Below are 25855 nucleotides of genomic sequence, written 5' to 3' on the forward strand. Positions count from 1 at the left end.
TACTTGAATCGTTTAGTTTATTTGATAATGGAATATTACATTGCATACAAAATGAAAATGAGTACAGCAGCTGAGCTGGCAGACGCAAAATTGATGGCCAAAAACACAACTGTACTTTGTGACATGAAGAGAGTTTATGACTTGTTTTTGAGCTTACAAAATGTGGTATTCATAGAAATAAAAGGGGTAACTGGAGAAATGTGGAATAATCCTTTGAACGCCACAAATATCATTGAAATAAGAACCGCTCTAAAGATCTAACATTCTAACACTTGAAGTACAGCTATATCTAAGTTAATGTGGGATTGTTTCGAATCTTTTTTTATGGAATTGTGTATTTTAGATGCCTTTTTTAGCAATTAAACTCTCAAAAGACTCGGTTCAGTTGATTGATTCACTTACTTCATAGCGTTCCACGAATCATATCTTGGCATTAATTTTCTCTCTGCATTATAATCCCCCCATCTTGGAGAGTCTCTATTCCCCATGGATTTTTCTTAGCAAAATTAATAACTTTTAGGTTCAAGCTAACGGTGCGGCCCAGAGTGGGGCATGTGGAAGCTCGGTGTGTGGTGGTGTGTGGGGGGGATTCTCAGAGGATGCTAATAACATAGTGGCACACAGCACAGCATTATTCGCTGTGCCATGAACATGGCACACATTCTACATACAACATTAATTAGTTTTGTCTAATTACAGCCAACGAGCGGTGGCAGCAGCATCATCATCAGAATATACAGCTACATATTACGATCCAGCAGATACAAAGATACAGAGCCAAAGAGTGCATTGCAGTTATGTTTTAATGCCATTTGTCGCCAAAGAACAAGTCAAAGAGGAATGGAAGGGGCTGGCTGCATGATTGTGGCTTACTGTTAAGTCCCACACTGTAGTGTACAGTACTGTACTTATCCGATGGGTGCAAAAACTCGTTCTCTAATGGCCTGTCAAACTGTAGACAAGAGACAAGAGGCGGCGTCGTCATGGCTCAGAGTTCGGTTTGTCTGCGGAAAATACTCCGTACTCCTCCTCATGGTCTCTGCATAAAGTTGGAATAAAAACTGAATGACTTGGCTTAACCCTGAAGGCAGAGTTTATTACGGAGAAGATTTGGGTTACCATTTGCCAAATCGATAATCGAATTATTATCGATAGCAACAGTTGGGAAAAATCTTCTATAGCTGCTACTTTCCATATCCAAATGCTTTTTTCAATTTTTATTTTGCCTGCACTTTCCCGCCCAAAATCAAATGTCAAAACTGTCAATGTCATAAAATAACAACAAACATTTCCACAACCCATAACCATGCAAATTTCCGACACAAAGCAGGGAAAAAAGAATGATAAAAAAGAGCCCTCAAAATAACATACATAAATTTATTGTTGTTAATTTAATTTTATGACATGACAGCTACAAAAACAGCAAACGTGAAAGATGTACAGTCTGACAAAGGCAATAACAACAACCAAAAACTGGTCGATAAGTCGGCGGGTCTCTAACAAACTAACTAACAAAATACAACTACTAAAGAGCCCCAGAGGCGACCCGGCCCAGAGGCCCCAAGACCAAGTCATCTGGCAGCGTCAGACGCGAGAAACTTTAGCGGCTTCTAACGGTAAATATGAATATGAGAGGATGGAAGAGCGAAAGAGATGGAAACAAAAATGCAAACATGCATGAATGTACACGTAAGAGGCACACACACACAATAGCAGTGCGAGTGCATGTATTGTGGCAAGTGCAGTCGCAAAGTAGGCGCGTCTCTCTCTTGTTTTTAGCCTTGTTCAACAGCAGCAACAACAACCAGCACCAGTTAACAACACTAATACAACAAAAGCTTTAATAGCAAACTTCAACAACAAATGCAACAAGAGAGAGAGAGAGAGAAAAAGATTTGTTTCTGCTTGGGGATTCGAGGGTTTTGATACCCTTGAAAGGGATTTGGATGTGGACTATTTTTGGTTCAGCAAATGCATTTAAATACATTTTAAACAGCTGTAACTAACATTTGATTGGAGTATTTTCACAAAGTGTAGAATTATTAAAATTTGATTCCAATGGCAGCTATAAGAACTATTTTGGGTAGGTAACCAAACTAGACGCCACAGACTTATAAACTTATAAATTTTAAATCTACGTAAAGTTTTAGTTAAGTAAATAACGATTCCCATAGAAAAAACTACAATAGTTCCGAAAGAACTTCCTTCCTATTCTTGCACAAATATCACTAAAAAACCATAAATGCCCACTGTCTATCTCTCTCTCTCAATACAGGGTACAAGCAACAACAAACCGTTTGCATTCCTGACCTACTCTGCAACTTTACATTGACTTCAAACGGACTGTACCCTCGCCTCCGCCCTCCTCTCTGTTGCATACCTCTCCAGCTAACAACAACAAAAAACCTAGACGATATTCCAGCATAGAAATGGGTGGAGACACCAAACGAGTTGGGGGTTAAAGGATATGGCCAACAAGCAACAACAACAACCACCTAGTTGGCCATAAAAAAGTTGTATTTTTTACCTCCAAAAGTAGTTAAACTTCAAAAGCCGACAAACGTAGAAGAAGCAGAAGAAGCCGAAGGAGAGGAGTAGAGTGCAGTGGGAAAAAATGCATGGCATGAAAACGAGTTTTCACTACTTTTGCCTATTTTACAGCACCAACCAAGCAATAACAATAACAACAGCAGCAAAGCCCCCAATTGAGAGATGGAGACGACCGTAGTAGACGTAGATGCCGCATCAAGGCATTCAACACACGCCACCACCACCACCCAAAGCAATACAGAAATAACGAAACAAAGCACAAGGCACAATGCATTGCAAGCCGATGACGTGCGCACAGTGGTTGTCGGGGGATTTGCATGTGAAATTTACTGAGAGAGCAATGACATAATAGGTCAAAAATATACGAATATGCTTATTTAAATAAAAGGGAATTTATGTTCATAATTAAATGTAAATGTGAATAATTTAAATAAAACATTCTGTAAACCTTTTTATATTGTGGGAAAATGGAAAAATTAACGACTTGGCAGAGGACGATGGGACAGTTTCTTGATCTTTAAAGAGGAATAACATGCGAAAAAGAAGTCTAAGAGAGATCTTCGGGATTAAAACACTTTAGAAATCCACTGGGACATTCTTTAGCCATTAGCCTTATATTTCCCTTCAGTCAAAAAGGGAAGCCTATATCGTTCCACTGTTTCCGTGTCTGGTTTGGCAGCTTTTCTCAGGTTTTTTTTTTGTTTGTTGATTTTTGCCGGAGACGCATGAAGGCAGGCGGCTGGTGGCAGGCCTCTCTTCTAATCCAGTTTTGCTGCTGCCCCCTTAAATCCCCCCCATTACCATTGCGCACTAACGCAAACAAGTTTACAGCTACACGAAACCCGTGCAGCAAGGAGAGTGCTGTGGAGCAGGAGAGGTAAAAAATGCAACTCCAACAACATGTTGCAAGTGCAAAGGCAACGCGCGCGCGATGGTCACGTTGCAATGTTAGACACGACACAACCAACGACTTCCCCCACCATCTCCCACTCTTGTTCCACCTCTTGTAATTTGTTTCACACAGCTATTTTCTCTCCCCTGCCCCCTTTGTTATAGCCTGACTTTCCTGCTTGACTTTGTTTTTCTTTTTTGTAGGTGCAGACCTGCCCCTGGCAGCAATGCAGACGCGGCGGCCTATTACCACACAACCAGTTGGGGAGCTTGTTTTGTCCCACTGTGCCGGTGGCAGAGTTGCAATTTGCCGTTAGTCTGCTTGCTTTCTCTATGTGTGTGAGTGTGTTTGCGTGTGTGCCAATGTCGTTTATAATGAAGTTTCCTGTCGATAAAAGCTAAACTTCAGAAGCTTTTTGGAGGCCTTGCTGCCAGCAGTGCTGGCTCTCCCTCCTCTATCGTGCATGTTGCATGTTGAAAAGAGTTAAGGTGGCTTTAATAAAGGCCAAATTAGATGTTATTGGAAGCTTTAATCAGGCATTTCGTTAAGCAGAAAATATCTCTCTCTTTAAGAATCTCTCTCGCATCAATTATGTTCTACACATTCCACAAAGTGCAGCAGAGAATGACAACAGACCCCATGTGACGTAATAGGCAGCAAAACAATACCGCAAAAAAAGAGGAGCACCAAGCACAGAGAATAAACAAGAGAGTGGAGAGAGAGGAAAATGTCGCGACCAGAGGCAGACAAATTATTTTCAAATTGTAGCAAGAGATCAATTCAAAGAGATAAGAAAGTAGCAGAGAGAGACAGAGGAGAGTCTGCGAACAGCAGAAGCCATGCAGGCAGAAAATTACAGTGTGGAAAGAGTGGAGAAGGAAACCGGAGAAAAGCAACCGTGTAAAGCTCGAAAGCATAGCATAAAATCCTGACACATTACATTTACAGTTGTGTAAGGACCAGGAGGAGACAACCAACGAACCGCACCCCCCATCCTCACGCTTTCACAGTCCAGTTGTGGAGAGTCCGTTCCCAACTACCTACCAAAGCAAGAAAGAAACAACAGGAAAAGGAAACAAACAAAAAAAGGGTTGCTTTGTTGATAGAAGTGTTTGATACCCTACAAGATAACCATTGTGCATATATAATAGCCTTAAAAACAAACATTTGAAGGCAACGAACCTCCTTCTATCCAATAACGTAATTCCTTTCCTTAGCTGCCCAAATATTCTTAAATTCATCATGCCTCCGATAAGGGGCAAAACAAAGGCAGGCAGAAGAGTGAACGTGCTCCACACAAAAACTACGTCAACAATTGCCTGAAAGAAAGAGAGTGAGTAGAGGGAACACTCTGGGAATGAAACGACCCATTGCCATTTTGTTTGTGTTTGTTTTGCTCCAATTAGCAGGCAGCAGAAGACCGCTCTCTCGCGCGCTCTCTCTCGTTCTCTTTTCGCCTCGCTGTAGCTTGCGTCATTTTGTCTTTGCAAAGGCAAAAACGACAATATTTTCTTTGGACTGGGTGAAAGCTTTTCTTTGTGAATCCAAACAGCTGCTCTGTGGCTTTGTAGCTTTGTATCTTTGTCGCTGTCTCTCTCTCTCTTTGCGCGTGTGTTTGAGTGTGTGAGTGTTTCATTGTCATCTCAGGCGCCATTCATGATGATGGCAAAAGCAGCAGCAGCAGCAGAAGCACACGAAAAAAAATGTAAACGCCGGTTGGGATAGGGTCTCCCGTCTCACAATCCCATGTGGGATGCTCTCTCTGCATTGTTATCTCCCCCCATCGGACTCTCTGTGTCTTTCTATCACATTCGTATTCTCTCCCCATTTCTCTCTGTCTCTTAATTTCTTCTAATTATCTCACCTTGTCGCTTGCTTTGAATGAAAACTTGTTTGTTAAAGCTCTACCACCTCCTCCCTGCACCCACTTATCAAAATCATACCGCCTAATATTTGATTTTGGAATAAATAAATACTCGTATGAATATTTTGGTATTTTTCCTGAAATAAAAGTTACTTTGGGTGTGGTTTAGGATCTAAATAGAACACCCCCCTCCAGAAAATATTCCACACGAAATGAAGGAAATTTCCTTTCCCTACAAAACTTTGAAATTACCCCTCAGGAAAAGCTTGAAATGAAAAAGGAGGTGATTTGGTGCAGTAAAAAATAACATGATAAGTAAAAGGGTTGTAGATGGTGTTTCTGGTGAAAATGATGTGGCCACCTAATGGCAGGGAGCCTCCCCCTGTGTCGCTTTCACTATGCAAATGAGGATATTAGGCGAAAGTTCCGCTTAAGCTAGCGCTGAAGGTCATTCAGGGGGAATATTCGTAAAGGGGAATTTCCTTAAAAAAATGCAAAGATTTGTCATAATTGTACGTGGATTATGCTGATCATAAATAGCAGAGTTGATGCAGTCAAACAGTCAAATTTAGAGATTCGTAATCCGTGAGGTTTCCAAAGAGCCCCTCAAAATGAAGCCAATTATATGTTGTACAACATATAATTTCACACTCATTCATTCATAAATATCTCAATGGTACAATCCAATCAAGTAAAAGACTTTTTAATGAAAAGATGGGGGGGATGCCTCAAAAGATTTATGTAGAGCAAAAATCCAGAATTTTTAATTAACACACAAACGAGGGTGAGCTATGGAGAGCAGACCTTTCAACAAATGACTGGAGAAATATACATACTTATAGTTTGCTAAATTGTATTCACACTTGCCCCATTAGGGGGCCACATTGCTGTGTTTTGTTTACTATAAAAAGAAAAGAGGCAGGCAATTAATTATACATTTTGCTGCGGTATAAAGATTCAGAGGGAATTCTTGGGGGATTTCATAGAAAAAAAGATATGTGCCTAATCATTTGGTTCCTAGTCAAACTTATCCTTAAAGATCAATTATGATTCCTCCTAGATTATTTTTAACACACACGCACATACAGCCACTAAATTACGATCCCCAACAAAATGCAACAAAAGTGAGGGCATGAAACCCGCGTATTATCACAATATTAATGAGTGTGTGTTGGGGTTCGGTTCTTTGGGTAGAACTGAACCGCTTCTGGGGCAGAAACCCCAACCATAATCCAACGTGTTCGTTCTGTTCTGGCCATTCCAACTGTTCTCAGCTTACGTACGTTCTCTCTTTCATTGGTTCTCGTTCTCTCTTTCATTGGTTCTTGTTCTCTCTCTCTCTCTTTCAGTCAGTACGAAACGAACGAAAAATGCTAACGAAACGAAAATGCAAAATGTCAATGTCCTCCACTGTACAGTTCAGGCGTCAGAATTGCGTCGCAGTTTTTGTGTTTTTGCCCACAGAAATGTTCTCGCGGAACGATGGCAAAGTGGAACACATTGCAGCAACACAGTGGTACGAAGCGGGCTATGGGAGGGGGTAAACGTATGCGTAACGTGGAGACTCCAACTGACTGTTTTGCTGGAATGAAGCGGAGTATGTGGAGCGTCTAACGTGTATTTGGAGTGTGGAATGACCATGGCTGTGAGATAGCAGGGGGTACGTTTTAGCAGGGGGGACGCACTATCTTTCTCTAATATTCTATCTCTCTTTATCTCCCGTTTTAAAGATACTTTCGCGAGCGCCATAAATCCAAAGTAAATACAAATAATGTCATTACTCTTCTTCTGATTCCGATCTCCCACTCTAAAGGGGATAAACTCTTTTATTGCATCGCTTGGAGCTTGGAGCAAGTTTTTTAATAAGCGCCACTAATAGAGAGAGAGAGACAGAGATATCCTCATATATGTACGTGGGCGAAACAAAAACTAAGTTAGCTCTCTCTCTCTCTCTGGTTGCCAATACTTAATGAAAACGAAAATGCCGCTTTAGATTTATAGCTTTGATAAAAACAGCTACCAACTATTGGTAGCTCCCTCCCCCTCCCTTTGGGGAGTTGGCAACTGACTGCCGTCCCCAGTCAACAGATGTTGGCGGAACTTGTTCCTTTATTGCACAAAACTTTGAAGGAGATTTAAGCGGGTATCCACGGTGCTCTACCAAAAAATGGTTCAAAATTCGATTTGCCATTGAGAAAGTTGGCTAAAAGCAGTTGGGGGACACACTGATAGACAGCAATGCGTAATTAAGGGGTTATCAGTCAGGTAAACTCCCCCGAATATTATCTATCTAGCTGTGACAAACCATTAAATTAGTTCCTTATAAAACTGCCCCGCAAATAGCACAATTGTGTTATATCCTAATCCTAATTTTGTTAGGAAATCTCCGCGAATCCTAGCTAACTTCCATTTTTAAGAATATTTCCAAAGCTTTGTAGCTTTTCCGTTATTAATTTCCCAACATTAAACATACCTCTAAATAAGCTACTCTAAATATGTTAAGCGTCTCTAACATCTTTTTCGATAACATACCTGCAAGAAATAAACAGAAAAAAAGAAAATTAATTTTGTGATAAATATAAATAATTTCAGAGAAATGAAAACCCACCAAACCCAATATACCGAACAAAGGGAAACCCACAAATAGCAACAGACTGGAAAAAAGACTGTTGTTTGATGTGTTGTTTGGGGGGCTCTTGACACCTCTCCTACACGTGTAATCAAATACAATAAGCCATAAAAAATTATCATTAAAAACAGGTGATAGACACATTGAATGGAGAAGCAAAGAGAAGAGAAGCAGCAGAAATGTTGCCATAATAAAAAATGCAACTTGACAATGAGACTAAAGAAATCGTCAGAAATCCTCTGGCAATGAAAGAGAAGGAGGCGCAGTAGGAGTAGCAGGATTAGGTGTCAATTGTTATGGGGTTGAAGGTGGGCCTTCGGAAAATCCTCTGCCAAACAGAGACAAGGACACGGACTGCAGCCACAGGCTGCTGCTGGCTGCTGTTGCCTCTGTCTTGTCGCTTGTCAATGGCATAAATTAGGGGCTCACTGGAAACATGGCTCCTCCACAGTAATACAGCAACAAGAGGGGCATCCCACAAGTGTCCCCAATCACAAAAACAACTGTGTAAATTTGTGTATGCGTCCTTGTCCCGTTATCCTGCGCTGAGTCCCCCCACCCTTGCTTCGATCGTTAGAATGCCTAGAATATTATACAGTGCGTGTCATATTGAGTGGAACATGATGTTTTGCTAATTCAAAAGATTTGCAGCCGACATTTCGATTTGCACGCAACGACAACGGAATTTTCCAGCCACCCACACGCACAGATTTTATTTGCCATTTTCTACTTTCCACTTTCATTTCAAACTTGAGCTCAAAACTAATAGAAAGAATTACGTTAAAGTGGAACTAAAAATACTAGGGATTTAAATTGATACAAATGAAATTTTACTGACTGCATCCACCTTTTGTGATGGCCACACGAGAGGACATTTTACCTGGTAGGGACCGCTCCACATAGCAAACTTCCCTACCGAAAAAAATTCACAAAACAGTCACCGAAATGATTATAGCTAATGACGTCATACTAACGACTATGACGCTTACGAAGAAAAAAAAATTAAGACAAAAAACGCATCAACCCCTGACGGCCAAAAAGTTCATTGTCTTCGCTTTACAGTTTATTGCACTTAATTAACAAAAACAGAGAGAACCGGAAAGCAGAGGGAAAAGCGCAAAGGAAGGGAGGCTCTCATTCTGGCTGGCAACACCTACCAGATACACAGATACACCAGAGAGCGAGAGATACAGATACTTATACAAAAGCGCCAGCGATAATGAATTATTAGCAAAAGCAGCAAAGCAGAAAAAAAAGCAGAAGCAAAAGATACAAATACTCGTATCTCGCATAACGAATCTCTATCTGTGGACGGGGTTCTCTGCTCTTTTGCCCGGATATTAGCGAATGCGACAACATGTGTCGCCTCTACCGAACTTGCAACAGCAACAGCAGCAGAAGCAGCAGACTGAAGGCAGGCAGCAGTCAGAAGGCATTGGCCAAGGCGAAGGCGTTTTCTGCGAGTTCTCTGGAAGTGGAAATCACAGTCTGTTCTCTTTCCCTCCTATGTATTTTTTTTAATGTTGCATGGGAAATTTAATTTCTAAATTGCAGCTGTCGTCGCTCAGCCAAACATTTGTCCTCGGCCTTCTCTTCACTTTGTCCATAATAATCTATTGGATCGCATCGTTCTTCATTAATAATAAAATCCACAAACACACGCGAGAGACGTCTCTTTCATTTCGACAAAAAACAATTCAACATCCAGCGAACGGCAGGCTCCTCATTGCGTATACGCCATGTACATATGTACAGCTGTGTTCAATGAAATAGTAGTGCCGCACCTCACCACTTTCAAAACTATTTTTAAGACATTTTCAATCATCCAAATTTAACAAGTGATACCTTTTTAGAAAGCCTGGAATGTACACATTACGAACCGGAAGGAATTTTGGATATATTGCATTCCATCTTCTTGATTTACATGACTTTGCAAAAGTACCCATGATAAGTGCTGTTCAATGAAATAGTAGTGAATTTTTTGAAAATCGAAAAAAAAACCGAAACTTAAGTTAATACCTATCTTTCATATTCTACATGTTTCTTGAGGTTTAATATTTAGTTTTTTAATAATTTTGATTTAGTTACTTCCTTACTCCCGCCTGGAAGGAACTAATAAGGTCCTGCCCAAGCTCCAATAGGATTTTAGCCAATCCTTTTTCAACCACTGGCTCTAACCTTACTCTGGATGCCGGAATTGCATTTATTATAATGAATTTGGCATTTCCCCATAAGATTTTGATAACATTCAGATCCAGGGACGGATTTGAACATCGAAAAACGCCGATCTTTTCAGATGAAACCCAATTTCCCCACCCAGTTGGCGAGCTTTCTTGAGTATTTAGGATCATTATCTTGTTGAAAGCTCCTTTTCAACGGTTTTTTTCCACTGGAATATGAATGTAATGTATGAAAAAGCATGCTGGCCCACACAATTTTGTAAAATGCTCCAACTAGGAGGCTAGGAAGTACCACTTCATTTGGACTGTAGCTCATAAGGATCAGCCCAACATGCCCAAAACCGTTTTTTTCAAGAATTTGAACACTAATCTGATGTCTGTGAACGCCAAACCTATTCTTTTTGTTATTTCTTACCATATTATACAACTTTACACTCATCAGTCAAAAGTATTTTTTTGTCACTGCGACACAGCTCAGCCGCATGCGTTCTTGCAAACTTAAGCTGTATACCCCTATACTCTCAGAGACAAACGCGTAGCTTTCTGGGACTTCTTGCAATTAAATAATATGAAGTCATTCGTCAACGAGCTGTCATAAAACTTACAGTGTGATATAAAATTGTTTTCATAATTTTTGAGGATATTGAAGACCTTATCCTTGCCTTCGACCATCTTCGACCATCTACTAAAAGACAATTTTTTCGCATAACAAATCATTTTTCAGGCTGCTTTTTTTAGTTTAAACTATTGAATATAACAGTAAAAGCACATTCAAATTAGTTTTGAATTCCATTATACCTCCTGATTTTAGTTTTTAGTCTAATTCTAAAGTCTCCCATATTGGACCGTTCAATGATTACTACGTTCTACGCTCCAAAAACAAAAGATCCGCTATATTCAAACATTTCTTTCATCAAAATATTCAATATATAAACTAAGCTTACTGATGGTAACTCTTTTGAATTGATTTAATGTGTTTTTTAATTTTTTTTTTAATACTTGCATCCAGCACTACTATTTTATTGAACAGCAGTTTTCATGGGTATTTTTCTAAATTCATGTAAAACAAGAAGATGGAATACAAATGGAATAAGATTTCATCGGGTTTATAATGCTTACTTTCCAATCGTTTCAAAAAGGTATAAATTGTTTAATTTGAAAGACTGGAAGGGTCTCAAAAATAGTTGTGAAAGTGATGGGGTGCGGCACTACTATTTCATTGAACACAACTGTATGTGTGTGGGGCAGGAAAGGAGGCGTGGTGTGTGCACCAGCATTCGACGCTTGAAGGAGAGCTGTCAGTCAGAATTGTATATCATTTGTAGACAAGTCATAGACAAACAGACGGGAGGCAAAAGGGCCACAAAGTTGCTATGGAGGAGGAAATTTTTGGCAAGGAATTCGAAAGGGAAACTGTTTAATCGAAATACAATACAAGGTTCGTGTTGAGGTGCTGGACTTCTAAGCTATAAATCCAACAAAGAAACAAAACTTCAGCGACTGCCACCAATGAAGTTAATTACTTCGGGTTAAGTCCCATCCCAGTGAAATTTTCGAAATTATTCATACATATATTTTTCACAGAAAAACACAAGCATTCAAATGTGGTTTCCTTCGAGGTTTTACGAGCCTTGGTGGGTGTGGGCGGAACGGCCGCCGTGCGAGCAAAGATTTGCGGATTTATTTCAATGATTTGGTCCAGGTGCACATCCTTGCCCTTGTCGCTATCCGTATCGGACCACTGCTCGATTATCCTCACCATTTAGCCTTATGATGGATGCCATCTGACTCTGCAAGTTCGATCCATTCAAATCCATTTTTTAATATTTTGTCGTTGGATTTGACCACAAATTTAGGTCGCAGCAGGTGCGAGATTTTACCAAGAAATTTGAATATTAAATAAAATGTTCAGTTACAAAAACAAATGTAAAATGAATAGCAATAAAAAAATGAATTTAAAACGACGAAGCAACCCTCCATGTAAGGTATATAAATTTCACACCCATTGTATGGTGAATACAATGAAATGAAAGTAAGAACTGCACGAGTATATGACTCATTTCAGATACATTTTATACATAAGTATCTTTAGATAGACAGCCACTGCACCTACGAACGTGAATGCGAACTCGAATGGGACTGTGAATGCTAATACGAATGGTTGTTGTATGCTTTATGGTCTGCCCCAAATTGCATGTTTAATTGCAATAAAGATACAAAAAAAACACAAAACCAACAAACAATCGACAGAGCTGAGCAGTGGAGCAGCAGCAGAAGATACAGAAGCAATTTTCAGGGAAAATTTCGCTGAAAGACAGAAAACAGCTGCAGCAACAGCAAAGTGCAGCATGGCCCGAAGCTAGTCCGAAAATGGGGGAAAAACATTTTCACGCACTCTGTGGAAAAGACACAGATACAGAACGAAGAAGGACCGCCCGCCTGCTGTCGTACGTGGAGCAGAAAAAATTGTACTGCCGCACCCTGCAAAAAAAAAAGAAAATAAGAAATTCTCGGAACAGAACTCCTCCTCTGCCACTGCCGATGACTCCCCCTTTGGAGATATTCTCTCTCTTACATGCAAAAACCCAATTAATAATTAAAACTCGTTTTCAACAGCAATTTTCATTAAATCTTGCTGCTGTTCGGAAAAACTTTGTGAAACAAAGGAATCCGCTGCCGAAGCCGTATCCCCAATCGAATGCCCCAGCTAAAGAGTCGAACTTGAAAGTTTTGTGAAACGGAAACAGCGGCCAGCCAATTATTATAAATGTTCGATTAAAACAAAAGCAAAACGATTAAAGCCCAATCATTACCAATTTTAAAGGTTATTCATTCCGCGGGCATAAGAAATAAAATAATTAATATCTAGAAATTGGATTCTAATATTGAGAGTTTCCTGGGGTTTAACGGTTTGTTACGGCCTTCAAGTATGGTTTCATTTTTTTAAAGATTTTTTTGTAGTGTAAAGTTTATAGTTTTTAAGGCTTGAAAATACATTTAAAATGCTCAGGAAGGCTATTCGCTTTAAACATTTCCAGTAAAACAGTATGTACAAATTTTCTATAATTAAAGAGAAGCAATTCGGCAGTTTTTACAATGAAAATATCGAAAAAATATGTTTAGAACCATTGAAAATTGCATAAAAAACGTTTAGGGCAGCATTGCAGCAGGGGTTTCATACAAATTAAACGTTTTTTGCTTTCTGAAGAGGGGCGGATACAAATTGGTGACACGACCATACACTTTTAACGATGGCAAATATTTATTTAATAATAATCTATGCAGCCATAAAAACACTCATTGTTGCAGCTATTAAATTAATTGATGGATCCAGAGAAAAGCCGAGCGCGGCAAAAAGATTTGCATAATTGAGGCTAAAATTTGAAAGGAGTTTAATATTCGATGGCTAATTGTGGCGAGGATATCGAAATATATCGGGGTGTATATCGGGTTATATTGAAACTAAATATTTAAATGGTGAAAGTTTGCATAACAATAAAAACTAAATGGTTTGCACATTGGTTCTGTGTATGCTGTTGGGGATCGTAAATGTTTTTGTCGGTTTATGGGAATGTGGATTTTTATTATAAACGAAAACGAAATGTGCAGCAGGGCTATAGGGCTGTAGGGGGGCAGCTGGCAGGGCTGTGTGGCTTTCAATGGCCCCAAGATGCTGATGCATACCGAAATGTTTCGTCTTCGTCTTTGGAGCGTTGATGAGACATGAAACGAAGCGACAGACAGACGCACTTACAGATACACAGACACACAGCAGACAGAGACACGAGATACAGATACTCGTACACAGACATGAGATACAAAACTGAATGCAGTGGATATGTATGGAAAAGATTCAGAGATGCCTTTTAGCTTTTATTACATATGTGGCATGAAGCTGCATGGGACTGAGAGAAAGAGAGAGAGACTGTGGAAAGGGAGGGAAGGGATATGACCTACCCCAAGGCAAAAATTATTATTATTTTCTTCATCATCTTCTTCTTGTTCGCTTCCATTCTTCTCTTTTCTTTCTGTTTGCCATTTATATGATTTTCCTTTATTATTTCGCTGTCTCTCTGTGTGGCTGGCTCTGACTCTGGCTGGGCTCTGTGGCTCTCGGTCTCTGTGGCTCTCTGGTGTTGGGGTTTGCCAAAATGAAGCCGTAAAATTATATATGTACGCATGCCAAACCCCATTCTCCATTCTCATTCTCCATTCCCCCCTTCCGACCATTCCCCATTCCACAGAAACACAGAAATTCCATGGCATGGCATTCCCTGGATCCCTCGTTTCATTGTTTCAAACTGCAGCAAGCAATAAATGAGTAATACGGTAATAAAAACAAAGTTTCCACATCGACCTCAACAGATGAGGCGGAGTAGCAAGAGGAGGGGGTCTTTTGGTCTCGAGCCAATAATTGGGACACAGCTTGGAGATGGTAAATTGGTTTATTTGTGGGTTTGGGCCTGAAATTGGTGAGTTGTATTACCAAAAGGAAACACTACCTGTAGTTATAGGACTCAAACCTGTAGATAAAATATGTCTTGCAATAATTTCAACTGTTTTGTACTGCTGTTTGTACTCATAAAAACCACTTATGCATTTTAGTTGGATCATGCCTAACGAGGCAAAACCTATTTCAACTTAGCTTTTATGGATATTACATCTTTAATTTGAAGAAAAACCAACTAAAGATATTTTTAATATTCTCTTAAAACTATTTCCATACCTTTACTTAACATAGATCCCGAGAAAGCAGATCCCTACCATCATAAATACTATTAGAACTCTGCTTATATGGACTCCACATATGCACATACCTCAAAGCAAGAGACAAATGTTTGGGCATCATCTCAAGATTACTTTTGAGCAATTTGCAGAACTTGAACTGATTTAGATAAATTGATAAAGTTGCAGCATCCTGCATATCCCAAAACAAAAAGAAACTGCCTTAACATCATCCCCAGACTAATTTTCAACTAATTTTTGGTGATCTAATTAACATATATCGCTAGAAAAAACATCCCTGCCAACACTACACTAACGTAACACGGCTTGACGCCACCTAAACCAACTGAAACAACGTAAAACCCACTAAAAAAAGCAATATTGGTAGACCACCCTCAAGTGCACGCAGCAGTGCGTTGGCAGTTGGCAGTTGCAAGGTAGTTGGTGAACATAATTTGCCATTACTTTAATGCCATCGCTTACATATCTGTGAATTTATCAGATAATCAGACCGTGTCTAATGCCCAGGCAATGATACTCCCAGCTGGAAACTGGAAAAAGCGAATGAAACGCAAGAGTATCTCGCGAACAAGATCGTACTCACGGATACGAAATACAGAAAAAAAAACACACACACACAAACCATAAAGACAAAGGCATTAAATTACGAAGCAGCAACACACAGAAGTGTAGCTAATGTTTTGCTGCCTGCCACCCAGCGGCAGCAGGGCACCCTTTCGGCCCCAAAAGCCTCTCTTGCCTCCCTCCCAATCCCTCATTCAAAACCATAATTTAATAGCTACTGCCTCTGCCACACTGTGTGTGCTGTGCTGTGCCATGTGTGTGTTTCTCTAAACTTGATTTCAAAGTTAAACCAACCTTAACCAACATTTATAGACATCGCAAAACATTTGAGGCGCGAACGGCAGACAGGCAGCTAAAAATTGTTCAGTTTTAAGTTTTTCGGGCTTAAACTTGATTTGCAGAAAAACCAAAAAAAAAAACTAAAAATGTATCTAGCTTTTTTTTTGAAGGTGAAGTATTTGCAAAAGACTCCCATTGAGGCAGGTACTCAGATTCACAGATACAGATACACATAAGCGAAGTAAAGCTGACGTTTTGGATGGGTAATTAAGCAAAGCCTTGGACTGAGGTTGAGGCACAGATAGTTTGGCTGCTTTTAGGTCTGTCTTTTAAGGTGCTGCGGGGAGTGAGATTTGTACAGGAAGATAAGCCACTGTTAATGCCACTGTTACTGAGGGTTCCACTGTTCCAACTCTCATTCGTCGCATTCAGTGTATTAAAGTTCCCATAAGCAAAAGGTTCTTTGCTCTTAAAGTTAATCAAATTAAAGTTTAAGCGATTTTCTATAGATCTTTATCACCCTACTTAAATATTCATAGTTCCCCTGTATGCAATCCATTTAACGCCATACTTTAGACCCGAACTCGAGTCCCCCTTGGGTGCTGCCTCGTCTCTTCTGCATATGTGATTCCATTGTAAATATTTGATAAATTCGAATTTGCAACATGCTGAACAAACAACCTCTGGAACCGTCAGTCAGTCAAGTCAACAGTTCGCTCTCTCTAAAACGAAATGTTTAATAATTCAATACGGAAGGAAATACAAGCATAAAACGAAGGAAATTGAGGGCATTAAAAGGGCGTCAGGCGGTAGTTTTTTCTTTCAAATGAAAAAATTGGGCCATTTGCTAATATTTAATGGCCACATTGTGATCCCAGTTTGGCCTGATGAATGTGCGAACTGAGACAAATGGTTTGCATAAGCCACAAAAAATGCACTTGGGGAATCATTTAAGCAAAACACAATATGGCCAGAGGTCCACGTTGCTCCATGGAGGATCTCTGCAGGGTAATTAGACATGGACACTCCTAGCATTTCCCACCTTGAGGGGATTTTCCAATCGAAATATTATGTCTGGTCGCGTCCCTGTCCCTTTGTCTGTCTCTCTGTCTGTCTGTGTCTGTGGGACAAATAAGCCGACTTCAATGGCTCGCATTTCCAACATTTTGCTGATGATTCTCCTACTGTTTCTCCTTCTCCTCATTCTCCATGACAACAAATTGCCTCCCCCACCGCTCCATAAAAACTGTTGAGGTAAGCAGCCTGTAATTAATATTATGACATCCCTCAAGAGTGCCTTCGATTTCTGTGTATGAATGTTTTGCCAGCAGCAGCAAATACCTCCCAAAATACTCGCAAGTAATTCGAATAATAAGCAGAATAATGATGCCATAGACATAGACGGATGGTATATCAAATTTTGTTTTGCCTCCAGTTGTTATTTGTTGCTCTCAATCGATTCAACGTGAGGCATTGACATATTGAAGGATGTGACTCAGAAGTGAAGTGTGGGAAAGATCATTCAACTGTTGGACTCTGTCAATACTCTCATTCTCTTTCTCTCGAAAATCATTCAAACTTTCGCACTAATTCATTCCGCTTGCTGCTGGGTCCTTTCTTTAAACAGAATCTCTCTGTTCTAAGCAATAGACACATCCACATTCTGTCTGAGCAATAGATTACATATATATGTACATATTCCCTTTACGCTGTCGAAAAACTATAAAAAAATGGAAACCAAATCGCCAGAGAAAAGAAGAAAGGAAAAACGCACATAGAAAATGGAATAGAAAAAAACTAAGTAATAACACAGCGAAAATTAGTTTGTCCAAATGGCAGAGAAAAAGCAAAAAGTTAGGGTGGAACAACGATGGAAAACTGAGCAGAAAAGTGCGACAGGGTGGGGGCGGAAAAACGCAAAGTGCAATATCGCGCACAGTCTGCATATAAATTTTTCGGTAGCGAAGCACACAAAGAGAGAGTCGAGAGGGAGTCTTAGGGAAAGTGGGGAAATGCGTCTCTGATAAGAATAAAAATAAAATACGATAATTTTCCACAGAATGGAGCAAAGCAGAGTAAAGTGAGGAGTGAAGGAGGAGCATGGTCATGACAGGGGAATGACAAAGTATCGGGACGAACAACAAAAGCGTAAGTCATAAAAAAGAAAAAAGTTCCCCATTTGAGGCGTCAACGAGACGGTCGTCGCCTACTCTCATTCTCGCAGAATCTCTCTCTATAACTCTTCTCTTAGTCTCTCCTCATACGAGAATTTCTTTCTCTCACATATTCTTTGCCTCTTTTTTCTCTTGCCTGAATTCTTGTTTTTTGCATGACTTTCCTTTCATTTCCAGTCGCACCCGTTGCATCCTTTAAACGCGTTCTCGAAAAACAACAAAATCTGTTTACCAATTTGATTTGCCTGCCACGCCCAGTGCAATTAGGGCGCGCAAAACCCATCGTAAGAGTCACTTACACTCGATACGCCACGAAACAGAGGCGGCGAGAGTTGAAAAATTATATTGAAGGGGCTTCAAATTATACTGCAAAATATTGAAGATCTTTATAGAGATTCATAGAACGCGTGGGAAAGCTCCTAATTCTCATAAATTCATCTGCTAATTCTCCAACTTATTCTTATGCTTAATGTTATACTGATTTATTCTCTTCTCTCTAGCGAATCCTAAGCGTTACCCTATAAACCATACCCTGAGTGCTTGGGACTTTAGATGTACACATCCCCCACTTGGTGGCGCCACTGCCCCTCCAGCAGCATAGGCCACAGCAACAGCAGCAGATACTTCGGTAAAACAGGCCTCGAGTCTTAGGCCCCCATTGATTGTTATGTAAGCTGCTTATAATTTCTTATTCCCAAAAAGGGAGCAAGAGAGGGAAAAGGAGAAGAAGAGGCAGATAGAGTGGGGCAAGCTTTCAATACCGAAATAAGAAGAATTATAATTTTTGCTGCTGTTGCCGTTGCTGTTATTGTTGTTGGGCGCTGTCCCAAGTGTCGATTGCTGTTGCCGTTGCTGCTGTTTCTGTGCTGTTTTGTGTGGGTGGCTATCGGTATCGTTATCGTCATTGCTGTGCTGCTGTTTTCCCTACATATTTTTTCATGTCGCTATTCTTTGTCCACTTTTTATTCCGATTTGCTGGTTGTTGTGGAGAAATTGCTGTTTGCCCAAATGGAAAATGTATGTTTTCGGGCGCTTAGAAAGTAAATTATAGATGCTTTTCTTGCAGGACTTCTCTCTTTCTATTTCCTTGGGACAGCCATTTCCTCCTCCCTATCTCAATACCAATCTGAAGCCCAATCTTAAGCGAGAAAATTCACTTGCGGCATCACTGAGTCGGGAAAGAAATCTCTGCGAGTGGATTTAGGCTGGGATTAAATTTGGCTGCTTGTGGAGAGAGAGAAGATGGAGGCATAAGAATGTCAATTAGCCAAATCAACTAATGCTTAGGGGAATGTGAAAGCGGATTAGACAGAAAGCAAATAAGTTTTATTACTGGAAATTGCGCAAGAAATGTATTTTTCAAGGACAATACTACATTATTTCATTGTTTGAATGAGATTTAATATTAAATAAAGATTTTTTTGTAAAAGATAGGTCCAAAAAATCCTTAGAAGTAAAAGCCTTAGAATTTACTTGGATACTTGCATACTTGCATAGTTCCGCAGTCCCTCCCGCAACCTATCCCAACTTTTACACCATTAATTTTCTTCAAACCTAACTTTACGTTCCCACCAATCGATCTCCAAAGCTCACAGCTCTCCCACTCCCAAAGCGAGTCAGTATTTCCCTCTTATACAATCGCAGCAAGGCCCAACCTCCAAAAACCAAATTTCATAATAACACTCTTAAGCCCCCAAAACCCCAAAAAGCATTACAACAACAGCAACAAAAACTCACTTTCCCGCTGCTGGCATTGCGGCGTGTCAGAAAGCGGAGATTTTCACTGAATTATTTTCACTTTTCATCAAAGACTGAAAACGAAAACGAAAGTGAAGCAAAGTCGAGTCGAATGGAATGGAAATCCTCTCGATGAAGCACCGGTACGGGTTGGAGCTAGAGATTGTATTGTCTGAGATATTAGATACGAGGTAGGCCTACAAACAAAAAACAAAAAGCAACACGCAGTCTCTGGGTAGCAGTCGATGAGCAGTCAAAGTCCAGTGCCAGTGCCAGAGTCAGCGTCGTAGACGGAATCGAGTCGAATGCTGATGAGTTTGGCCTACTTTCACTTTCATTTTCTAGTTTTTGGCTCACAAAAGCGTAATCATTTTTTTTTTTCAATTTTTTGAGCCGGTTTTTCCAGAGAGCAAAGAGAGCGAGCGAAGAGCGAGAGAGATGAGAGAAATGAAATAAAGTTGTTTCATATTTAATGGGCTGCTGCTGTTGCTGGTGGAAAAACTATTTTCTGAGGCCTGCACAAAAATGTTTGGAAATTACTCATCGCTGGAGTCGTCTCTTCGCTGTCTCCGGGGCAACTCTGATGGATTTCCCATGCAAAACACTATACAACACAGCACTACACTCTGCTACAATTGTATATGGCTCTTCACTTTCACTTTTTATTTATTTTGTTGGCAGTTTGTTGTTGTGTCTTCCAATGACAATTAGTGGCAACACACCACACCACACAATATACGATCCACAAAGTTTCTCATTTTAATTGCAACGAACGAAACGGCAAAAAAAATACAACAACAACAAATACATTTTTAATTGTTATTGCTCTCTGTGTTTAATGCTTGAAACTAAGTAGCAACTGTACTAAATATATATTTTTCGGTGTAAAAGTTTTAATTATTTTTTTGTGGATTGGATTTGCATGAGTGCTGCCTCGGCTGCCCCGCTGCCGTGTTTAATTGAGGGAAAACATTGTGGAAAAGTGTTGGCTTGGAAAAACTGGCAGCATTTTGGGGCTAAATCATTGACTAAGAGATGACTGCACATGGTACACTGGGAGAAATATTTGTTCGACATTTTAAGAGTCGCTAAAATATGAATATAATGTGGAAAATTTGTACAAAATCTTTAAATATAATAAATGTTTTTCCAAGTATTTGGATCAATAAGGAATATTTGTATATTCCTCTCTAAATTCTGTTGATAAATATTTGAAACTCTTTTTAAACGTTAGAGCTGGTGCCTATTGGAGTGGAAAAACCCACAAAATATATCATGGAGCCAAACTTCCAACGACCCATCTGCAGCTGCTTTCACGTCTGAGGGGGGAGTCCACGTCTGTGGTGGGGGTCTAGATGCTGGCTAGACATTTAATCTGTGAATGTTTAAGCCACCCAAAAACAACAGCAACAAGAACAACACTCAAACACTCATGTGCCAGTCATTAGAAGCTCATTGAATATTGCGACATCACGCCCCGGCCTGTCGTTCGTTAATTGCATTGCCCTGAGTATCTGAGAGATACAGCTGGAAATATGTACATATAACTGGAACTATACACCTACAGCAGATGCCCATCTTGATCTCTTTCCTTAGCTCTCAGTCTCCTCCTCCTTCTCTTTACACACATTTTGCGCATATTTCGGCATTTGATTTATGGCCTTCCCTCCTCCCGAATGTGCCTACAATATTCTTCTTTGGGTTTCTTTTTTGTTTCTATATTGTTTTTTGTGGCATGCTCTTTCTGCTCTTCTCATAATTTCTCTCTCGTCTTTCCCCCCGTTTTTCGTTTCGTTGGCATTTGTTTTATTTGTCGTTTGGTATTTTGATTGAATTTGATTTTATTACTCTTTTTATTTGCTGAACTCAAATTATGTGGCGATTTTTATGATTCTATCTTCGCCCTCTGCGATTTTTATGTTTCGAACCTGTTTTTAGCGTAGGCAAGTGCCATTTGGGTATTTCCCAGACTAATAAAAGGGCTCTTGGGCAGCCATAGGTTAAGTAGACTCCAAAATCAAGCCGTAGAAAGTAGCTTGATTTAAATGTTGTTCTCTTTGGCTTAGTTACGAGGGTCTAAAGTCTGTTTAGGATTTTCGTGGATTTTTAAGTCAAAACCGCTACTTATATTCTCCTCTTTAGGAGTCCTACCACAAAAATCATTTCTTTAATCGAATTTATCTCATTAGCCATAAAAAGTAGCCTTATATGTACATATAATGGAAGGCTGAATAGAATATTGAAGGATTGAAATTGTCAAAAATATTACAGAGTTACGATGATTTAGGCATAGTCTTTTAGGCATAACCCCTCTTAACCCTTTCGTTTCCATTCTTTTATTGATTTGCAGTACATTCCTACAGAGTTTTGACGCTTTAAGGTCTGAAAGGGTTGGAATTTAAGTTCCCCCTCATTCTCTCCTACTGTTTTGTTCCAACTCTCCCTCCCATTTGCTTATTTTTCAGCATCCAATTTATCTAATTAGCCATGAGACCTTCCCCTTTAACTTGATTCCCCCTACTTACCCTGCATTTTCGGCTGCAGCAATTGACATCTGTTGTTGGGGCTCATCTGTTAGCTGCAGCGTTAGATGAGGCTCCCGTTAGATGATTTGCTGTTTGTTGCTGCTGCTGTCCCTGCTGCTGCTGCTTCTGCTGTAATTTTCGTCGTTGATTTTTGTTATGTCTGACTGGACGAGGATTTAGGACTGTGGGGGGGAGAATGATGCACACATGACATGGAAAAACGCGTTCGAGACAAACGTAAATGAAACACTGGAAAAAATGGAAAGAAAAGAGATGGGAAAATTGTATTAACATTTGCTACACTCTACACGGCTTTTGTCCCTACTGTTTTATAGTATTATTTTTTAACAAAACGCCCGGCTTGACATAAGTTGCCACACTCGAGGGGCAAAGGCAGGGTGCATGGTGGTAGGGGCTGGGAAACACAGAAGAAAAGCTGGCAAAAGCAAATGCCAGATGGCCACTTGAAGACTCAAGTTACAAGAAACACTTAGGGCCAAGACTTGGGGGCCCCAGAGCACAGAAAACCCAGAGAGATGATCCCTTTCCCTTGGTAGAAGCAGCAGCAGCATCATCAGTGGCAACAGCAGCAGTCCTATGGAAAACCGAAAAAAGAAAAACCCTATGCCTAGGCCCGGCAAAACGAAATGAGTAAAAGCCGCCAGAAGGAAGAGTGTGTCTGATGGCAAGGGGAAACAAGGGGGCAAGTGGTAGGAAGGGTGGCAAAGAAGAGAGGAGGCCTCTTTTGTGTTGCCAAAGGCGCAGTGTAGTGTTCTTTAAAGGCCACACCCCCCCCTCCCGTAAACCCCTTCCATTCCGGCCCAACATCATTCGCTGTTTTCGGCAAGCAAGGGTTAAGGTTTAAATGTTTCTCGGAAAATGATTCAAACGAGGAAAACGGGGGATGGCTCTACTCGTAAAATATGTTGCAGACAATAAGAAGACGTGTCTGTTGGGTGGGGAGGGAGGAAGGTATGAATGGCTGCCTAAAAGGCTTTTTCATAAAAATACCGATGACAGATCATCATTTATTATAGTAAACCATTATTGTTTATCAAAAATTAGGGGTTAAGGCTTTTATTTATCTTTGAGTCTTTGTAATATTTGAAAGAAAAGCTATGGATGGAGAAGCACTCTTGTGCGTATCCTTTAAAGTTTAACTATTTGCAAGCCGATGAAAAGTGGCATTTTCTTTTTTAGGATTTCATTTGGAGCAGTAATGGTCCCGCTATGAATTTCTGCTTAAATCTACAAAATGCAATAAATATACTCCCATAATCTCTAAATTCTGCGTAAATTAAAGTATCCTTTTTACTGGATATGTTTTCTTTATACATATTTCTCTTGCACTTGGCCAACGTGTCGTATGCTCAACGAGGAGCTGACGATGACAGCAGCCAGCCACCACCCAAAAGAGTTTTTCCGCACACACACACAGGCAGACACGCATGGGAGCATAGAGCATGGAGGAGCATTCTTGCCACACAGATACTTTTGTATCTTGTATCTGTATCTGTGCGTGACATGAGGAGAATGCTTTATTGTATTTGCTTTTAAAACATCAACATTTTCTTCTGTTGCCATACGATGGTGTTGTTGCACGCACACAGATACAAGCGACACACACAGAGAGAGAGAGAGGCAAATAGAGAGACAGCGAGTGAGCGACAGAGAGAGAGAGCTACAACTGCCACTGCGACTGCATTGCGTTTTTCTTCATTGTTTTTGCCAGCACCCTACCCCTCCCATACCCTTGGGGCATGTCCCCCTTCCTTGTCCACTGCACGCTCCTCTCCTTTCCTCTCTCTCCCTTGCAGAAACTTGTTTTATATAATTTCCTGTACGCGTGGCACAAAAGCAGCAACAGCCGCAGCAGCAGCATAATCGCATGCCCTCTCTTTCACTCACTGTTCTTGCTCTCGCTCTGTCTGTTTCTATCTCTCTCTGTCCATTCTTTTGTCATGTAGTTTTGCTGATAATAATAATGCATCTCATTGTTGTTGTCGCTGTTGTTGTTGTTCTTCTTGTCATTGTTTATAATTGTTGCTTTGTACAGAGAGAGAGAGAGAGAGAGAGAGAGAGAGAAGGCAGAGCTTAAGAGACGCACAGATACATTTGCAGACACATGTATCTGCCAGATACACCAAGTATTTAAACGAAACCATTGGATTTGCATAACATGCGTCTATTGATTGATTAAAACATAGAAGGAAACACGCACGCAAGTGAGATTTATAAATGTAAATGAAATAAAATTCGAAATACTCCAAATATTTATTAATAATTTAATCCTTAAATTCACAGCAAACAAAAACGTGATTTCAATCAATCTTGTTATCAAAACTCTCTTAAACTCTCTCAATCAATCCCCTCATAAACCAAAATTCTCAATCTATTTCGTGACCTGAAGACCCGTAATTGCATACCACACGTAGAACTGACAGCCAACACGCCACTTCATTAAAATAAGTTACTAAAATTTTCACAAAAGCATGTTAATTGAGCGAAAGAGAGAGGCTATGCGACACCTCCCTTTTTGAGGTGAAGCTGAGGAGTAGCATAAGCTGTATCTATGAATATCTGTTATTCGAGTGTATTGTATCTGTATCTTTTTCTGTTCGCACGAAATAGTTTCAACAAGTCGCAGACGAGACTCGACTCTAAACTCGACTCTCGGGGCAAACAAATTCCAATTTTTGTTTATTTTATTATTGGTCGCGTCTTGAAAGTATATTTGTTTGTGGATCGGATTTTATTTTTATCAGCGGCTACAGACAAGGAAGGAATGCGAAAGAGAGAGAGAGAGAGAGAGAGAGAGATGGCAAGCAAGAGAATCTGAGAAGAAATGTAAACAAGAACAGAAATGCAGTTTTTGATAATGATTGTTGTTGTCGGTGATCCTCCTTTTGCCTTCATTTCATTTTTGGTTTTTCTTTGTGTTCCTTATGGCTACCTCTTCTCCTGCTTATCTGCTGATTTCTTCTTCTTCGCTGGGTTTCAGTATTTATTTATTTATTTATTGGTTGTAAATTTACCAAGTAAACAGAAGAAATTACTCCGTACGTAACTGAAGAACCGATTGAGCAGACATTTTCAAGGAGAACACACACTCGTTGGTGTATGCCTACCTCCTTTTATCTTCAAGTTGAAGAAAGGTGCTAAATGAACTTCAACTATTTATAACTCAGCGAAAACGCAATGGATTTTGTTGATATTTAGTTCTTAGCCAGAGTGTCCCATTATCTTTCATTTCACGTCAAGATGTTATGGTCTAACTGTTAACCCCTGGTTGCCACATTAAATTTGAGCAACTTTTACCACCTATGTACATTATTGCTGTTTTTTCTTTTTTTTTCTCTCGTCTTGCATAACAGACGAAACTTACGAAAATTAGCCGCCGCATTACAAAAGAACCCCGCTCAGAATCATGCTAAACATAGTGCTCCTGCGCTGCTCAACAATGGAACGAGACACAAAATGGACGGGGAAGGGGTAGGTGGTTAGGTTAGGTTATGCAACACACTAAAGAAGCGAATCGGTTGCACAAAGCAAACGAAGACGAAGACGAAGCGGCAGATCTCCATTCGCAGCTCCGCTCCTACCTGGCCAAGAACCGGTTTACCCCACTATCTCCCTCTCTCTGCGTCTCTGTTCCACCAAGAGATTCTTCTGCACATTTTACCGTTAACGTAATGGCTAAATCACCGTTTAGAAA

At 40.1% G+C, this 25855-nt stretch overlaps 1 protein-coding gene and 1 long non-coding RNA gene across 6 annotated transcripts in view; both read right to left on the reverse strand.

Annotated features, from left to right (window-relative positions):
• Positions 1-25855, reverse strand: part of LOC117902417 (neurogenic protein mastermind) — an 87280-nt gene that overhangs the window by 35511 nt on the left and 25914 nt on the right. The window lies entirely within an intron of this gene.
• LOC117902420 overlaps positions 1-25855 on the reverse strand; it is a 45554-nt gene that overhangs the window by 5103 nt on the left and 14596 nt on the right. Inside the window, exons 3-4 of one of the 2 annotated variants that reach the window (XR_004649396.1) lie at positions 22141-22389; positions 7793-7838 (exon numbers count right to left, since the gene is read on the reverse strand). This is a non-coding gene — a long non-coding RNA (uncharacterized LOC117902420). Of the gene's footprint in view, positions 1-7792; positions 7839-22140; positions 22390-25855 lie in introns of those variants that run through there. The other variant, XR_004649397.1, reaches the window with a different exon arrangement.

This window comes from Drosophila subobscura, chromosome U (assembly GCF_008121235.1).
Source record: "Drosophila subobscura isolate 14011-0131.10 chromosome U, UCBerk_Dsub_1.0, whole genome shotgun sequence".
NCBI classification, from domain to species: Eukaryota; Metazoa; Arthropoda; class Insecta; order Diptera; family Drosophilidae; genus Drosophila; species Drosophila subobscura.